At 39.6% G+C, this 17,935-nt stretch overlaps 1 long non-coding RNA gene across 1 annotated transcript; it reads right to left on the reverse strand.

Annotated features, from left to right (window-relative positions):
• Nucleotides 1-3,311: 3,311 nt before the first annotated feature.
• Nucleotides 3,312-3,694, reverse strand: LOC105355858. Its single transcript, XR_910180.3, has 2 exons — nucleotides 3,641-3,694; nucleotides 3,312-3,562 (listed from the first exon to the last, which is right to left on the reverse strand). It is a non-coding gene; the product is annotated as an uncharacterized LOC105355858 (long non-coding RNA).
• Nucleotides 3,695-17,935: the final 14,241 nt, after the last annotated feature.

Below are 17,935 nucleotides of genomic sequence, written 5' to 3' on the forward strand. Positions count from 1 at the left end.
GGTGTGGGCAGAGGATGGAGGAGGCCAGCAGGAGCGGAAGACGAGGTTTTGGAACGGGCACACGTAGAACATGCAGCTACATATTCCCGGACGTCCTTGCCCATGGAGGGCCAGAAAAACCTCCTCCTAATTAGTTTGAGAGTGCGGTGGACCCCTCCGTGACAGGCCACACGGGAAGTGTGTCCCCAGGAGATGACGTCAGAACGGAGTGTTGGGGGAACAAACAGTGTGCCCCTGGGGACTGGAGGAGGGTTAGGCTCCTCACCTTGGGCTTGCATGACTTTAGATTCCACGTCCCAGATGAGATTTCCAATGATACATGTGGGGGGAAGAATGGTGGTGGATTCGCGTTCAATGGGGCTGTACTTCCGGGAGAGGGCATCGGGTTTAACATTTCGAGAGCCGGGCCTGTAAGTAATAGTGAATTGGAACCGGTCAAAAAAGAGGCACCAACGAGCTTGCCTGGAGTTTAGTCTCTTGGCGGTCCTGAGATATTCCAAGTTCTTATGGTCGGTCCATACGATGAATGGTTGTTCGGCTCCTTCCAACCAGTGACGCCATTCTTCCAAAGCCAGCTTGATGGCCAATAACTCCCGATTGCCAACATCATAATTTTGTTCGGCTGGAGAAAGCTTGCGGGAGAAAAAAGCACATGGTTTCAATTTTCCAGAACCTTCTTCTTTCTGTGACAATACCGCTCCTACCCCTGAATCAGATGCATCAACTTCCACTATGAATTGCCGGGAAGGGTCGGGTTGAATAAGTATAGGTGCAGAGACGAAGATTTCTTTGAGTTTAGAAAAGGCTCGCTGTGCTTCTGGGGTCCACTGAAAGGGACGGTTAACAGAGGTTAGTTGCGTGAGGGGGGCTGCAATGCTGCTATAATTCCTTATAAAGCGCCTGTAGAAATTTGCGAATCCGAGAAATTGTTGCAATTTCTTGCGGTTTTCGGGTGGCTCCCAGTTAGTGACGGCCTCAATTTTAGCGGGGTCAGGGCGAATTCATCCTGCCTCAATAATGTAGCCAAGAAATTGCACCGTGTTGACGTGGAATTCACATTTCTCATGTTTGACATAGAGTTGATTTTCTAGTAGCCGTTCCAGAACCTGTCGGACGTGAAGTTTGTGTTGGGCTTGGTTGTGGGAATAGATCAAGATATCATCTAGGTAGATGAACACAAAACGGTTGAGGAAGTCCCGGAGGACGTCGTTAACCATCCGCTGGAAGACGGCTGGAGCATTGGTTAAGCCGAATGGCATCACAAGATATTCGTAGTGCCCCAGTGGCGTGTTGAAAGCCGTCTTCCATTCATCTCCATCCTTAATTCTGACTAAGTGGTAGGCGTTTCTAAGATCCAATTTAGTGAAAATCCGGGCTTCTTGGATCGAATCGAAAACAGACGAAATGAGCGGTAGAGAGTACTTGTCCTTTATGGTGATTTGATTTAATTCATGGTAGTCGATACAGGGACGGAGGGTTTTATCTTTTTTTTCAACAAAAAAGAATCCGGCCCCCACAGGAGAGGAGGATGGTCGAATGTGTCCCAAAGCAAGGGCTTCTTGAACATAATTCTCCATAGCCAGTCTTTCAGGACCAGATAAGTTAAATAAATGCCCTTTAGGGAGAGTGGCACCAGGTAATAAATGTATTGCGCAATCATAGGGACGGTGGGGTGGAAGCGCGCTAGCTTTGATCTTACAAAAAACAGTTTTAAGGTCGTGGTAACAAGACGGAACCTTGGAAAGGTCAATCTCACAAGAGTCTTCATGGGCAGAAAGAGAGCCGTAGTAGGAATGGCTGACTGTAGGCAATTGGCCAGGCAATAGGGGCTCCAGTGGTTAATGGTTCTTCGTGCCCAGTTGAACTGTGGGTTATGTTGTTTTAACCAGGAGTACCCCAACACAATAGGAGTATGAGTAGATTGCGTGATCAGAAGTTGAATGGTTTCTCTATGATTACCTGAAGAAATGAGTAATAGTGGCTTGGTGCGATGAGTTATTCGTGAAAGGTGTTGGCCACCCAGGCCTGAAGCTTCAATGGGTACGTCCAGAGGTTCTGAGGGTATGGATAGCTGGTTAACCAATTGTTGATCTATGAGGCTCTGCTCGGCACCAGAATCAACTAAAGCACGTGAATCATATACTTGGGTTTGTAAACAGAGTTTAACAGGTATACACAGAGAAACGGCATCAGAGTTTTTACCGCTTGGATCCCCCCGCGATTTGGCTTTTAGCGGGGGGTCTTGGAGTTTAAACGGCGTGGACAGGCGTGGACTAGATGCCCATGGTTTCCGCAGTAGAAGCAAGAACCTTCCTCTCTGCGCTTACGACGTTCCTCTTCAGTGAGTTTTGAATGGCCTATCTGCATAGGCTCCTCGGGAGGTTTTTGAGTTATGGTGTTCTCCGTACGAAAAGATGAGTCTGGCGTGGGAATCATGAATGAATTGTGGGTTGTAATACGAGTAGTTGGGGGTCTTTCTCGTTGACGTTCACGCAAACGGAGGTCAGAACGGAGTGCCGCTGTGACCAGCTCCTCAAAAGTACGTGCTTCTGGTTGTGAACAGAGATGATCTTTGATTCTTTCATTTAGCGACTGGTAAAAGATGCCTTTAAGGGCGAGATCGGGCCAACCTGCTTCGACGGCTAAGATACGAAAATCTTTCACATGGTCACTTACTGACCTATTGTTTTGTTTTAAACTGAGCAGACGACGGGTGGCCTTTTCCTGCTTACGAGGCTGATCGAAAATAAGCCTGAACTCATTAATGAATCTATCATACGTAAGATGCGAGATGGGGTTAGATGAAACAAAGGCTTGAGCCCATTGGAGTGCTTTGTTCCTAAGAGTTAATTACTAGTGTGATTTTACTAAGGTCAGATTGGTAATATCTAGGAGCTTGTTGAAAAATTAGTTGACATTGCAGCACAAAACCTCCGCAAGCTTCGACGTCACCCAAGAATGGTTCCGGTTGCAGACGGAAGTTTTCGGAAGCGGCGGAGGACCCGGATGCGGAAGTTTCCGGGCCGTTGCCGGAGGTATGGGGGGTAGCGGCTGTGGCGTGAGAAGATTGTCCGGTTAGTTCATGAAGCTTTTGTGCCATACCGTCCAGGCGAAGAAAAAGGTCCTGTTGAGCAGCAGCCATCTGCGAAAGGGCATCAGCTTGGCGTCCGAGCATTATTCCCTGTTGGGTTACGGCGAGTCTCAACCCTTCCGGATCAGCTGGGTCAGGAGTCTGGCCAGATCGTTCTGTCATGGCTAGCGGGAAAACAGACCCAAACGCTGGAAACCGGAAGAATACACAGGCGAGTAGATGATGGGTTATGAGTTTTAATGTTCGGTTCTAGGTTTTGTAGATGTTTGGGTGGAGTAGTCACGTCCGAGAGATTCCCACGAAGATGATTGAATGTGTCTGCAGCCCGTGGCGTCACTGGTGGATTAGCTTGAATCGGCGGCGGTTGGTGCGGCTTGAGTCGGCAGAGGCTCGTTGGTGTGACCGGGAGAATTCTGAGGCTTGGTTCCAGAAGCGAAGATGACTCAGGCGCCCACTCGTAGTAACGGATTCCTGTGGACAGACGGAGAACAGAGACTTAGGCGAGAGCTTGACAGCAGTAGCTGTGAGCGAGGTGACCATACTAAGCACCATAGAGGAGCAACGATCTGGCACTGGAGACTGGTCCTGGATCCCCTTAAGAAGGTAGGCGGCTGATGAGGTGAGTGGACGTAGCTGTGATGAGTCAGGAGCCAAGCAGAGAGGGGAGGGGGAGGAGTCTGACAGAGGCACCATGACAAATCCTTATCTAGAGGTTCTGGTACGTGGCCTGTCCGTCCTTGGAGAGTTATCCCTCCTTCGTGTGGACATCCCTGAAGTTTTTTCTTTTTTTCCCAGAATCGGTTTCTTTTTTTTTCAGGAGTTTTTCTTTACTGAGAAGGAGTGTCTAAGGGGCAGGGATGCTCAGTTTAGACTAGTCTGTTTAGTTTAGTTTAATTTAGCAATTACAGTTATATTTTATGACTGATTTTATGTTCTTACAATTACTGGTATGAAGCCCATTGAGACAACCATGTTATTAATATTGGGCTGTATAAAAAAAGGTAATTGACGTAATTGAATTGATTTTGTTATTTTTTACCTACAGGCGGGAAAATAAGTGCACTTGAGTGCATAGACGTTGTAACACAATGTTGAAGTTTCAGCCAGACATGTAACCCTGCTGTCAGATTTGTGTCACTCATACTTGATCCTTTTACTCATGGATGAAAAACATAAGATACAATTGCACAAAAAGGTTGTCATATCAGACTCTTATTCTTCAAAATTTATAGAACACTTGAGAAACCAAAAATAATTATTTCAAGTTGCTCTAATAAAAGGGAACCCTCACCGACATTATAAATCAAAATCAATTGTGTAATTATCCTGAAATATGACCAGAAAATGGAGCTATCTAATGTGTTTTAACAGCATAACTGGATAAGTAAAAGTCTGATTCTACCAGTCTACATGAAAATGCGTCTGGATTTCAGTGTCGTTTTTGCCTCATTTGTCGCAAAGGTTATGTTCTAAAAACGTTCGTGAAGTACGTTTACAGATATTTTGAGGCTGTAGAACCCCTAACTACACTCTTTATACACTTTTCTCAAAAAGACAAACATTTTTACACTTTTCTCTGACTTAAAGTCCTAATCTGATCCACTTTTGAATTATTTTTAAAGCGTTCCCAGTGGTCTTTTAATAATGATTATGCTGTGTTTAGGCTAAATAAAAAAAAAAAAAAAAACTGTGGTTTTCTAGGACATCATTTATCCAGAGCCGTGGTAGCTCATCAGAAAATCACCTCCAAGTTGTGGGCAGGACCGTTGGTGCAGAGTGAGTCTGCTTTCATTTCCCATTCTCCCTTTGTTTACACTCTCTTCTGCAAGTTACAGCCCCTCATCCCCCCCGACCTGCCATTGCCTTGCTATCCAGCTATAGAGTTTTGAGCCAGTATAGACTATCCATTTGTCTGCGAGGGGATGCATCAGAATGGAGCGGAGCAGGGAACTTGGCATGCCGATTGGGGATTTTATGTAGCAGCTATAACCTTTGTCAAATGGCCTTTTTTCGTCTGTTCCTGATTCACAACAATTTGAATAAATAAAACTCAGAACCATAGATTCAATCCTTTTTTCCGTTATACATGAGGAAAATGCTACAAGAGCATGGTAAAAACACCAAAAACACAATTTTAATAGGAGTGGGTCTTTAACATTTTGAATGTTCAAACCAGAAAAATAAGTCCATAACTGTAGAAAAAGACAAAGATCATCTAGCAATAACATATTTGTGTAAATTTGATAAACTGAAAGAATTCTGTACAGGAGACACTCTACAGAGGACCTTGATTGTCACAGCCAATCAGGACTCAGAAGACTCAAAGATAAGCGAAACAGCGAGAGGCACACCGCCATAAAGTCATGGACAACTGTATATGTTGTAAATTTAGTTGTGTAGATTAAAAAGGTTTATCTTTTAAACACCATGAAGCTTATTTATAATTCAGATTTTTTAAAACAAGTATTTTTTTTTACTCATCTTGATTAAATGGGGGTGGTTTACTCAAAAAGACACACAGATGTGTAGTCAATGCAGAAAGTTGCTTAAAAAAGAAAATACATCATTCTGCTTTAAAAGTATCTTTAGACTTTGTTGCATCTATGAAAAATACAATTAATCACATTTAAAGCTCAAACAGTAGCACAAACAGAATCACATCTACTTTCATGAATGGTTTAGAAAATGTTGTTCCAGCCTGGAATAAAACTGCTTTGAATGCTTTCCTAATCAAGCTGTGGTCTTATTATTATTTTTTTTTCTTTTCTTCTGTTAACTTGGCAGCTACTTTAACCACACTGTGGGCAGCCGTTGACCCAGCTCTGTGGTACTTCGTCTGACAACCTCTGGCAGATGCTAATTTGTTATTGTGACGTCCAACAAACAGCGTCACCCGCAGCCATGATTGACATCGTCACTAGTTAACTGCAAAGGGCACACGCAGGTCCTGTTTGAAATTGTGTCTGTTTTCTCTCGCTTTCATGGAAAGGGACAAACTATTTATAAAGTTTTAAATAATCCTTGATATTGGATAAATTATCCTATTGGAGTATCTATCCTAAATAGGTTCCAATTTTGAAAAAAATAAATTAATAAATAAAGTAAAAAAAATAATGCAGAAATGATTGGATGATGGAAACTGTTGCAGTAAAGTTCTGTCAGGTTCTAAAAAAAAGTCATTGGATTTTTATTTGGAGACATAAAAAATATTGGGTTTAACCACTTCTAGTGTTAAACAACTTTTTTCCCACTAGGTTGAACAAAAATCCACCTTAATTCTTAGCTGAATATAAATTTTAGTCATTTTTAACCAACTTGTATTTTTTTTTGTGCCAAATTTGTTGTTCAGGAATCCAAAGTGGAAATAAGACTTTTTGAATCGTTTAAGGTTTAAATAGTAGATAACAAGTATTAAATACTGTTTATAGAGTGTTTTTTTTTACACAAAATTATGCAATTAGTACTTTTGAGTTTGCAATAAATTTAGGGATGGAATGAGATTGGCCCCATTTCATTGCTAAAACTGCGCCTTGTATCAACAAAATGGTATGAATGAAAAAATATTATAGAAAAAGTTTAGTATAACCGTCTGAATCTCGTTTCTCAATTAGCAGGCTGCATACAAAACATGATAAGACAGATGAAACCATAAATTTATAAATATATGGTTTCATCTGTCTTATCATGTTTTGTATGGTGAAGAGCCTTTATAGATTAAGAATATTAAAGCATCATCACAGCATGCCACTTTTCATTCTTTGACGAAACAGTAAAAATCTGAACCCACAGTAGTTTTGCTGCATTTTATGAAATTAGACATGCAGTTCATTTTCTGTCAATAGTTGGTAAAGGTTAACCACTTTTTTTTTTGCCAACAAACAATGTTTAAAAACATATGAATATGTATTGATTATTTTACACTATGAGGCGCTGACTTTGTAATCTGAAGGAAATTAATAATTTAATTAAGTGGAAGTGAAATAAAAATGTTGAAGAATGCTGATTTAACTCAGAGTCTACATGAGTTTTTCCCACAAAACATAAAAAAAACTATTCAGTGACCACTAAGGCCATGTTATATGTTTAAAGCTGTTCTTTACTGTTATGTTTAGACAATAAGCTTTTTCAAATTCCCCCAATGCTCTTTGTTCATATCACCAAGACATACTTATGAAGTCGACTTGATAAGTTATGCACAAATGCATTTCCAGTTACATGCCACTCATCCAGACCTATACTTTTTGCTAGAACTTACAACCCATAATCAATTTACACTACAGTTACATTACATATGCATTCATGCATCGTCATAAGCACTCAATTTCTCTTGTCACCGAAGTACAGTTTGTTCAAACAAATAGAAACTAAACTGAAAATAATTGAGTATTATAGAACAATAAATGACTTATTTTGGTAAAAATTACTTTCTTTGCAGGGTTTTCTGGTGGTGCAGGGGTTAGCACTCTCGCATGAGTTATGGTTAAGACCCCGTGCAGGACATGTGTGGGTTGTCTCCAGGTTTCTACGGCATCTTACAACCGGTCCAAACTTTTCAAATTGTCCCAAACTTGTATGGGATTCCTTGGTTGTATGTGTATGTGTGACCTTGTTATGACTGGGCAAACTGTTCAAGGTGTGCTCCCGCAGCTCTTTTTGCAAAATCTGAAGAATTGTGTCTTGAGTAATTAATTGAGTATAGCTAGCTGAAATGTTCATGATTTAGGCAGGTGTAAAAAGTAAACAAAGGCTCTGCTGTGTTTGGTTTTAATGCTCAGAAATGGGCTCCTGAAGAAAATCTCATCGGCCACTGTGACTTCCTGTGAAATGTTCAACTGCACTCTTCCAGAGAATAACGATGTAGAGCAGTCCACCTTCTCCTTCATGGTGCATTGTTAAATTGGTTTACAACCAGTCATCTCAGTTTGAGTTTGGTGCTCAGAGCCTCAGGGGGGGGGGGGTTCAAAGATTCTGCCGCCTCGTTGCTGACTCTTAGCTTGAATGTGCTCATCAGCATTTGCATGATGCAGCAGTTTTGCATGTTGTCATCTTCGGGATAACGGCAAAAAAGCTGTCATTTCCTCAGGATTTATATCCCAATAACATTAAAAGTCTGCTCACACTTACGCTATGGGGTGTAAGAGAGAGCAACATAAACACAGAGCTCTGCACATTTTCCAAGATGGAAAGTCATTCATAGAAGCTGCCTTGCCAGCTGCACACCGTGCGTTAGAGACGCCGCAGCATTAGTTTTATAACTAAGAGCACTTTTTTTTTTACAGTCTGCCTCCGTGGTTCTGTCTGTCCAAAATGATCCCCCCAGATTGTGTCAATTTGAAACAGTTATGTGGTTCCATAAATTCAGGCTACATTCACTGGCATTTTTTTTATCATTTTACAGAACAACACTTTCTTGCTGTAAGTGTTTGATCTACCTTTAATTGCTGCAATGAATAACTTGGACAAGTTTGCTGTGACACGATATAGTGCTGTGCTAAAGCATTAACCTGCTACAACAGGGGTCGGGAACCTATGGCCCGCGAGCCATATATGGCTCTTTTGATGGTCACATGTGGCTCGCAGACAAATCTTTAATTATTTTATTTGTTTTCATTAGACCAGTCTTTCTCGGGCGCGACGCGATGCCAGACGCGCGCAGTAGTAGCGGTGCTTGGAGAAATAAATCTGCGCCAGCACTGTCACTTTATTATTATCTATTATTTCACAGAGTTTGTACCACCCGGAAACCTGTGAATTTGCGTTGCTAAAACTGCGCGCTCCCGTCTCTGAGAAAGAGCGCGCAGTTGCGGGGACGGGATGTGTGAGGAAGAAAGCAGAGGGTGGGGCTGAGGGGTTGTGGGGACAGGCAGCAGGTGAACCGCGCAGGGATTGTAAAAAACGTAAAACCCGCTGCCCGTGACTCACTGCGGCGTGTGAGTGTGTGTTTGACTCCGCGTGTTTATGTGATCAGTCTTTGTCACATCTACAGAACATTCAGACCTACGATCACGTTTAAAGTCTCAACGCCTGCATGAAGCAGAAACTCACCACGTATCAACCAGACTAGACAATCAGCAAAACTACCACGAGAAATACTCATCATTTATTAGCGACAGCATAACAATGTTATTAAAAAGAATCCACAGACTTATTGTACTTTAAAAGTGTTGAAATTACATCAAATGCACACATTCATTTGTATATTTAGTTTTAAACAAATTGTTGCGGACTGAGTTTAACTTGGCTGTTGGGCCGCATTAAAAGTTCTGGAGTTCATTGAACGCATCATGCAGAGATCTGATTGGCTCTCAGTTCTGTCGCTGAGCCTGTTGTTAGGTAATTTGGACCAATGGGGTTCAGCTATGGGCCGAATAATGGAAATGGGAGGGCTGGAGTGGGAGTAGGGGAATATAAAGTTGGGAGAAGCGCTCCCGTCTCGGCGGGAGAGACTTAGGAGTTGCTGAATTAATTGTACGGCGTTTGTTGCGGTCTGCAGTAACCAGAATAAAGAACCTTAAAGAGGTTAAGTCTCCGTGCCTCAGTGTGGTAAAGGGACACTACATTACTGTATGGCTCTTTCGAAATTACATTTAAAAATATGTGGCGTTTATGGCTCTCTCTGCAAAAAAAGTTCCCGACCCCTGTGCTACAACAACTAAACCAGGAAAAAAAGGAGCAGAATAATGTGGAAAAAACAACAGACTTCATGTAAGGCAAATTCAACAGTTTTAAGGGACTGTTTAATAATCAATTCATAGAAAATGTTAAAGGGAGTATAAAAGGCCAGACTTACATAAGTTATATTTTGGAAAATGATCGATTCTCTCCACCACATCCCAAGAGTCGATCTTGACATGACACTAGTCTCATTCATCCCTTCAATACGTAGCATTTCTGAGTCTTTCTTTAACCCAATCAGAAGTAGATGAAAGAAATATGAAAGATGAAAGAAACATTGTTGTTAAAAGGTGAGGTGGAAGCTAGAATTAGCGAGCCACAAGCTTTTGTGCACAGTTCTTCACTGCTGTGAGTCTACCGAACCCTCTGCTAGGCGAACTGAGCGACAATCCATATTGACCAGAGAGGGTGATATCGATGATAACAATCAGATCTCTGCCAGGCCAGCAATTACAATGAGGGAGGGCTCAAGTCATGTAAAATTAGGATTACTTTTGCACAGCAATTAGGATGTTGTTGATTTATTTTTCTTGAACTTTTGTTTAGTCATTTGTGTTGATTTATTTATTTATTTTATTTGTTTTTAACCTTTATTTACCCAGGAATTGTCCCATTGAGATTAAAAATCTCTTTTTCAAGGGAGTCCTGGCTAAAAATAGAGTTTTTTGAAAAATACAGATTTAAACAAATGCTTTTGTAATGATTCACAATGACTTGGACTTATCACATAGGAACTGGCATAAACACAAAGTGAAATTTAAAATCAACTTCATTTACTTAAAGGTGGGTTTTGCTACCATGGCTTTAAAAAGTGAAGATCTCCATCGTTTTTTCATCATCCCAAATGCCCTCTTAATTATGCAGCGTCCCTTTGAGTGACGAAAATTCAAACACCTTTCAATTAAGTCAAATTGCCTTATTACTCTTTATGGAGTAATACGGCAATTTTGGTGTATCAAGCCAGGGATCGCCACCGTCTCCTAAAAGAATGTAGCCTTGTGGAGAGTATCGTGGCTGCTTTTTAACACACAAGTGTCATGAACTGATCCTGGGTAACCCACTAAAACCAATTTACCATTACAATCACAAATTGCCTGCATATTTATGGAACACGACCCTTTATTATTGGGGTAATTGATACCGTGCTGTGCAGGGGGCTTTATTCTAATGTGGGAGTCATCAATTGCACCTACAACTTTTTCAAATGAAGGGCTTGCAGAAAGTCGAGCATAAGCCTGTCCCACAGTGTCCAGTTCTGTATGTGATGGGAAAAAATAGCCTTGGCAAAGTTGATACAAAGTATCTGTAACGGTTTCAGTTTTTTTGTGTTTGGTTCCTTGAGTTCCTGTTTTATTTTGTAGTATTTCCTGTTTCGTTGTTGTAGTGAGTTTAACTTCGAGTCCCCATCAGTCCTGAGTGTTTCCACCTGTGTCTTGTTGCTCTGCATGTATTTAAGTCTTGTCATTCCCTTCCTCCTGTGCTGGTCCATATTGTGCTGTTCTCTGGTTTTGAGCGTTCTGTATTTTCAAGTTTCGAGTATTCTAGCCTGCTTAAGCAGTGGTTTTGGTTTTGTGTTATTAAACCCTCCATTCCCTGCATCCTCCTGCCTCCTCTCCTCTCTGTGCCTGGGTACTTCCCTTCTCCCCCGTAACAGTATCTGTCCACCTTTTTGAATGATGTCATGAACTGTTGACATTTTGTTTAAGAAGTCCAACAGTGAAAAGATTTTTGTAAAGTAAATCATTATTTGAAAACGGTTTTTGGCGTGTGTATGGAAAACTTTATTTGAACTGAATCACTGAAGTATGACAAAATGCATAATCCTTTCTACTTGAAAGTACTAGAAATGAAAGATTACAAAGTGATTTGCGTTATTCTAGTCTAGGGTCAACTAAAAGCTGGAAGTTAATTTACCACAGCCATATTAGGGTTAAGACTATTGTGCTACTTTTAACATGTTATAGCTGTTTATAAATGTCAGTATATAACGATCCAAAGTGTCTTTTGCTTCCTGATTTTTTACATGATTTTACTCTCCAGAGGCCTTTCCCAGACATGGTGGCTGGTCTTAAAGGTCTTGATGCAGCATGGGTCCCCTTGGCCAGAGTCCAGAATCTACAGAGTGGCCTTAAGTATTTTAATTAGAATGCTTTTAGTGTCAAATCAGGCGGCTGTAACTCAGAGTTATTTGTTCTTGTGAAATGAGAAGGAGGGCGAATCTCCAAAAGGTCTCAATCTAATAAAATTTAAAAATAGGGAATTATATAAATTTGAGACAGGTGGAGCATCATCAAAGGTCAGATGAAGCAGTTTCTGTCACAACTTGAAACTTCAGCTTTTTGGACTGTTGAACCTCAGCATGGAGGCAGAAAAAGTGCAAGACAATTAAATGGGCCCAAATTATATTATTAAAGCAAATGAAATGCTCCAAAGGCTTGGGGTATCACTGACATAATAATGGTGTGAAGGAGAAAACCTCACATAAATGTTGAGCTCCACACTCATTCTCACTGTCTATCTGTTTTAGCCTTTCATCCTGACCTGATGTGAAATCGGACTGACAGCCGAGCTCATGCGTGTACCCAAAACAAAAAAGGAGGAAAAAACAGCATTAATTTGATTGCTGTGCCTCTTGCACTTCGTTGCAACTGACCTGTCATAAATAACAAAAACTGCTATTTACCTTGCAGCTGTTTTTTATTGATCGCACGTTAGAGCTGTCAGAAAATTAGTGCAAATGAAGCTCAGTGTTGCCACAATTAACAGAGTGCAAAAAAAATAATAGGAATGATAACCTGTACGTAGATTTGTCTGCATAAAGAAGATCAGGTGGAACTGGAAAAAATGTGGAGTTAAAATAGTTCAATCAGAGAAAAGGCAAATGCAGTCATTGTCATTGGTCTCTACTGTGTATATATATATATATATATATATATATATATATATATATATATATATATATATATATATATATAGCTCCTCCACACTAAGAAAAGCCAGCTTAGGTTGTCCGGATGCCTTCTTGATATCTCCCTTTTGGAGATTTTCCATAGATGTCCCAATTGGCCAAGACCCGGATGAAGACCCGAGAACACGCTTGGAAGACTACGTCTCTCAGATTTACTTGGAAGTGCTGGAGGAAGTGGTTAGGAATTTTTGCTTAAACTACGCCAGCCATGACCCGGCCCAACATAGGTGGTAGAAAATGGATGAATGGGTTTTATTCAAATTTTCAATTTTGCATTTAAGACCCAAAACGTTTTTTTTTGTCAAATGTTTTTTAGCTCTTCAATTTCTTGACTTTTTCCAGTTCTAGTTGAAATGACAAGTAATGAATAAACATTCAAAAAAAAATAACAGGTACAGTATTTGTGTTGACAGAAGCTGAGTACGGTCTAACTTGGGGGTATTTTTTCTCATTGTAACAGCATCTACTATATCGTTATCACGAGATAACAAGTTTTATTCTCGTGATAAGAGATCAAGTCCCGAGTGATACGCACTCCTCTAAGACTGCACCTCTCATTCATCAATGTGTACCCGTGTAGACGGCCCAATCCCCTCATCTGGTCACTGATGAAATCGAGAACAACAGCAGGATCACTGAACTGCAGCCGCCTGCACAGCTGTAGGCGAGCCAACCTTCTCCTCAAATGACTACAACGGATTTGGACGTTGTCCATGACCGACAATGTCAGCACAATCTCTGCCTATAAGTTTGACTAAGAATGAAGGAATCACTTATGAAATTATTGTTTTTTTCTGGTGTTCGACATTTTGTCTGACAAGCTGCTTTGTTTTGCTGCGGAGTGTTGAAAAAGGAAAAATGTATATTCTTCATTATCTCATCAAGACATCACAAAATCTATAACTCATGATAACGACATCTACTATCTCATTATCACGAGATAAAAACAAGTTTTTCTTGTGATGACGTGATAGGAGATGTCTTTAACCCGAGATAACGGTCAAAAACAAAGAAAGTGAAGTAGGCCGTTCTCAGCTTTCACATAGGCCAGCAAATTCCAAACCCAAAATGTGGATTCAATGAAGAAGCAAATATGCTAGAAAATAAAATTAAGGCTTCACCAAAAAATGTGTTAGGTCTTTAGAATCCTTTAGCTTGATTGTGGTGTAAAACTAAATCTGCTAAATTAAAAAAACATAACCCAAAAGTGGAAATACTTTGGGTTTACATTATTTAAATACAATGTAGGAGCTCTTTAAAATGCAAAATAAAAGTAAATTATCAGGAGGCCTGACATTTCACCAACAAGGTATTTAATAATTCTCCGTTATGGCGTTGGTCCACATTAGAGAGTATTTTCTTAGAAGCTAAACTTTGAGAAAGCTCATTAAAAGTCTGGTATTGATGTAGTTAACTCTAGGTTTTTAAACCCTACGATCTACCACAGTCTTGGATAATTACGAGAAAAATTGCAATTTGATTACACTATTAAAACATTAACAAGCCATTTAAAAGGTCTAAATGTATATATATAGTTTGTATTACCAAATGAATTCCAGCAAATCAAGACAAAAAGCAACACTTGCTTGAGGATTAACTACATATAAATGTTTTTCATGAGATAGCATACATAGTCCACCAAATATTACATTAAATTTATACTAAACTCTACAAAGTGGCACATTTTCAGAGCTGATCCTTCCCAACATCTAGCAGTGCTTTACCCTATTAAAGTGTTTTATTCAAAGCACATGTTTTTACCATTAAAAATACATGTTTCTAGATGTAAAACTACTTACACTGATCACTAACAGTGATGATCCCTTTTCTACAAGCCTTAAACTTTACATTTCCCAGACTACAGAAAATTATCTTTAGACCACTGGCTAATTCTAATATTCAATACTAAAGCATCAAGATCTTTGATATTCTCCTGAGATACAATAGCTGAACATAGTCATTGTTGTTGAGGTCTTTTTTTTTTCCCCCCGTGCACCAAATGGTGGCTGATTACCGTGGTTTGTCATTGTCACAGTCACCATGTTTGCCCTTTACACTAATGCTAGTTTGTACATGGTTATTTAAAGATGATGTGGTGGTAAAAATCACTGCTTATGCCATGTACAAAAAGTGTCTTCACAGAGTTACACAATGATTGTTCAGATAACTCACTGGATCTGAGTCAGTGTATTAAATGTCTTGGTCATTTAGTTTACTGGCATCTATCTCCAGTCAGTAAATACATTAATAAGTTAAAAAGACAAATAATGAGTGATGGAACACTTTATTCTGTTTTAAGTTGATACGTCTATACGAATGTATAACTGCTGATTGTATTGTTTTGTGCATCATTCTTGCTTTGATTGCTTGAAAATGCTCCAATTACATTACATAAAGTTATATTAAAAAAATGTTTTTATTTCAACTGTCTGTAGATATATTATAATAAAATACTTTTATAACACTCTTTTTAGATTTGTTGTTAGATCTGTTTAGATTTCCCTGATTTTATTTTATGTTGCTGTACTAGCTAAAAGTGGAATAATCCAATTTAGTTTTATCATGAAGCCCCCCCGATCATACCTTTACTTTCCTAATTAGTAAGTTGCATTAGAATTGACTCAACTCAAACTGAAAGTGTGCTAGATGGTGGTGTGGTAATTAGTGACTGACTCTGAAAAAGTCCTGGTTTGAATCTCTGCTGGGTTCTTTCTGTGAATGTCCTTCCTGTTTTTTTTTTTTTTTATTTTTAGGCACCCCAGAGTTCTAATAATAAGCTTCATGTCCAAATCTCCTCTTGAGATCTCCTGGAATATTAGGGTTGTTCCACTTGATCCTGCATCAATAGCAGAATATGATAACAAGTTGAAGTTTATTTTAGACGTGGTTTTATTACACCGATGTCACAGCCGCAGGGCAGGACGCCATCAGGCCTTTGTCGGTTCCAAACGGTCAATCAAACAGACTTCCAAAACATTTTCATTAGTTTTTAAAAAAAAATTTTTGCATTGTTCTTAGAACTAAAAATAATGTAAAAGTTGAAAAACAGAACACAAAGAGCAAAAGCGTATTTATGATCAGAACATAAATAAAGCATATTGCTGATGGTTTAGAACATAGGGAAAATGCTGGCTAGATGTTATTATTGACAATTTTTGGACCTAACTGTATGAAACCATTGAGTTACTTAGCTAAACAAGGTTAGTGTGATCCCATCGAGCAAGCAGGGCAAAGCCATTTATCTACTCCCTTCTTTGCCTGCAGCAGGGAGTTGGGATCAATATGAGGAAAAGCTGCATCAGACAAAACTAATTGTGGAGCTGATGGTCAGGCACTTTACCTATTTTTAAAGTGCTTTAAAGTGTGTAGCAAACACCATGCAGAGACAAAAAAAAAGTTTGACTGCTTTTATTTTGAGTCCCTAAGACAAAAACGATGGGAGCCCTCAGGTGTTGGACCCTAAATACTTTAGGAATTATTGGACGCCTTCACAGCAGGCCTAGTGGTTAGTCTGCCACCTCACAGGAACCAGAGCCATCTGTGACTGTTGCTGCAGGGAATTTGATTACTCTCCCTGGACTCCTTCCTACATTTCAAAGTCAGATTGATTGGGAACCGTGAAGCCAAATGCAAGTGCTGAGGATGACTTCCTCTTGAGGAAAGCTGGAGCGGACTCAAGCCACTGTTTCAGGGAACATTTATACGTCAAAACCGTCCCCTGGCAGAACATTGAGTGTCTGCGCTCCTGACGTGTGACCTTGACATTCCATTAAGGCATCATATGCTGAAGCTGGGTCCACCAGACTAATGGATTCAAAAGACAACTTAGAAAGACGTTGCAGGGGTCAATGAAACCACTGAAAGGCCAAACATCATTATTTCCCAACATGTTCCATAGTGTCATACTTTAATGTTTAAGCAGTGCTTTGTTTCTTTCCTGCTGGCTTTTAGAACAACTTGGATGGTCAAGCAAAGGCTGAAAGATGTGATTAATGACCGTTTTTAACCCCCCATTCAGTAAACCTTATGAGCAGGATCTTTGGGAAGTAAGCTGAAACCGTTTTACAAAGACATTTCAATGATACTTCTCTTGCAAGCATGGCCCATAAATCAAATTTCTCAAAACACATGTCTTTGACAAATGGAGAAATATGGTTGTCAAATGCTAAATGACATAACAAAATAGTTTAATGGCTGCTTAGTAAAAGTTTCCCATCTGAGCTACATTAATCCCTAAACTCCCTTTTGCTTTTATTAAAATATATAAAATATTTCTTCATTGGCTTGAAGGAACACTGAACACTTTGAAACATGTAGGGGTAAAAAGGAATGACCAACGGTACGTTCAATAAAAGATCACAACACACACAAGGGCAGCTGTGGAATCAGCAACATTCAAAATAATAATAATAATAATAAAGGTACCAGGTGTGCAGAGTTTTGCAAGATGGGCAAAAAGTCTAAAGAAGGCGGAAAGGAAAGTATTTCAATAAAATTGTATGAAAACATAAGAAAATACTCCTGTGAGTAGGAAAAATGGTTGCATCTTGAAAAGATAAAATAGTCTATGGGTAGATAGAGATGCACAAATCACAAAAAATGGGCAATTAAGCAACAATTTCAGTAGACCAACACAAAGTTAAACACAGTATAAGACTGTAAAAGACAAAATATAAATTTAGATCAAGTAAAAGCTCTTGACCTGACTTAAAACACTTATCAAAGTCTGACGTAATGACAAAGTGCAGGAGTCCCAACAGATGAGCAGCCACTGCTTGAAAGCCAAGGTCTTCTCTAGTTTTTGAGATTTATAAATAGTTTTGGTTTGACGATCTGGGCTGAAGAGAAGAGGGTTAAAAGGTGAGCAAGGTATCCAAGAGTTTGTCCACGCCAGACTCTAAAATCTAGAAGTAACATTTTAAAATCAACTCTAAGTTGAACTATGAGCCAATGTAGAGAGGACAGTAAATGAATGAATGAATGAATGAATTCAGGATTCTGTTAAACAGCACTTTACAACTCCTTCAGGGTACCAAAGGAAAATAAATAAATAAATAAATAAGATATGAAAAAGAAGAGCCATACTGTATGTGCTCAATTATTGGCTCATGTTAAAAGCATGCCACCTTTGAATGAGTTGCTGCATTTTTAAAAGCTTTTGTTGAAACGGGTAAAAAACACCTAATTATAATAATCTAAAA

This window comes from Oryzias latipes, chromosome 2, assembly GCF_002234675.1.
Source record: "Oryzias latipes chromosome 2, ASM223467v1".
Taxonomy (NCBI): domain Eukaryota; kingdom Metazoa; phylum Chordata; class Actinopteri; order Beloniformes; family Adrianichthyidae; genus Oryzias; species Oryzias latipes.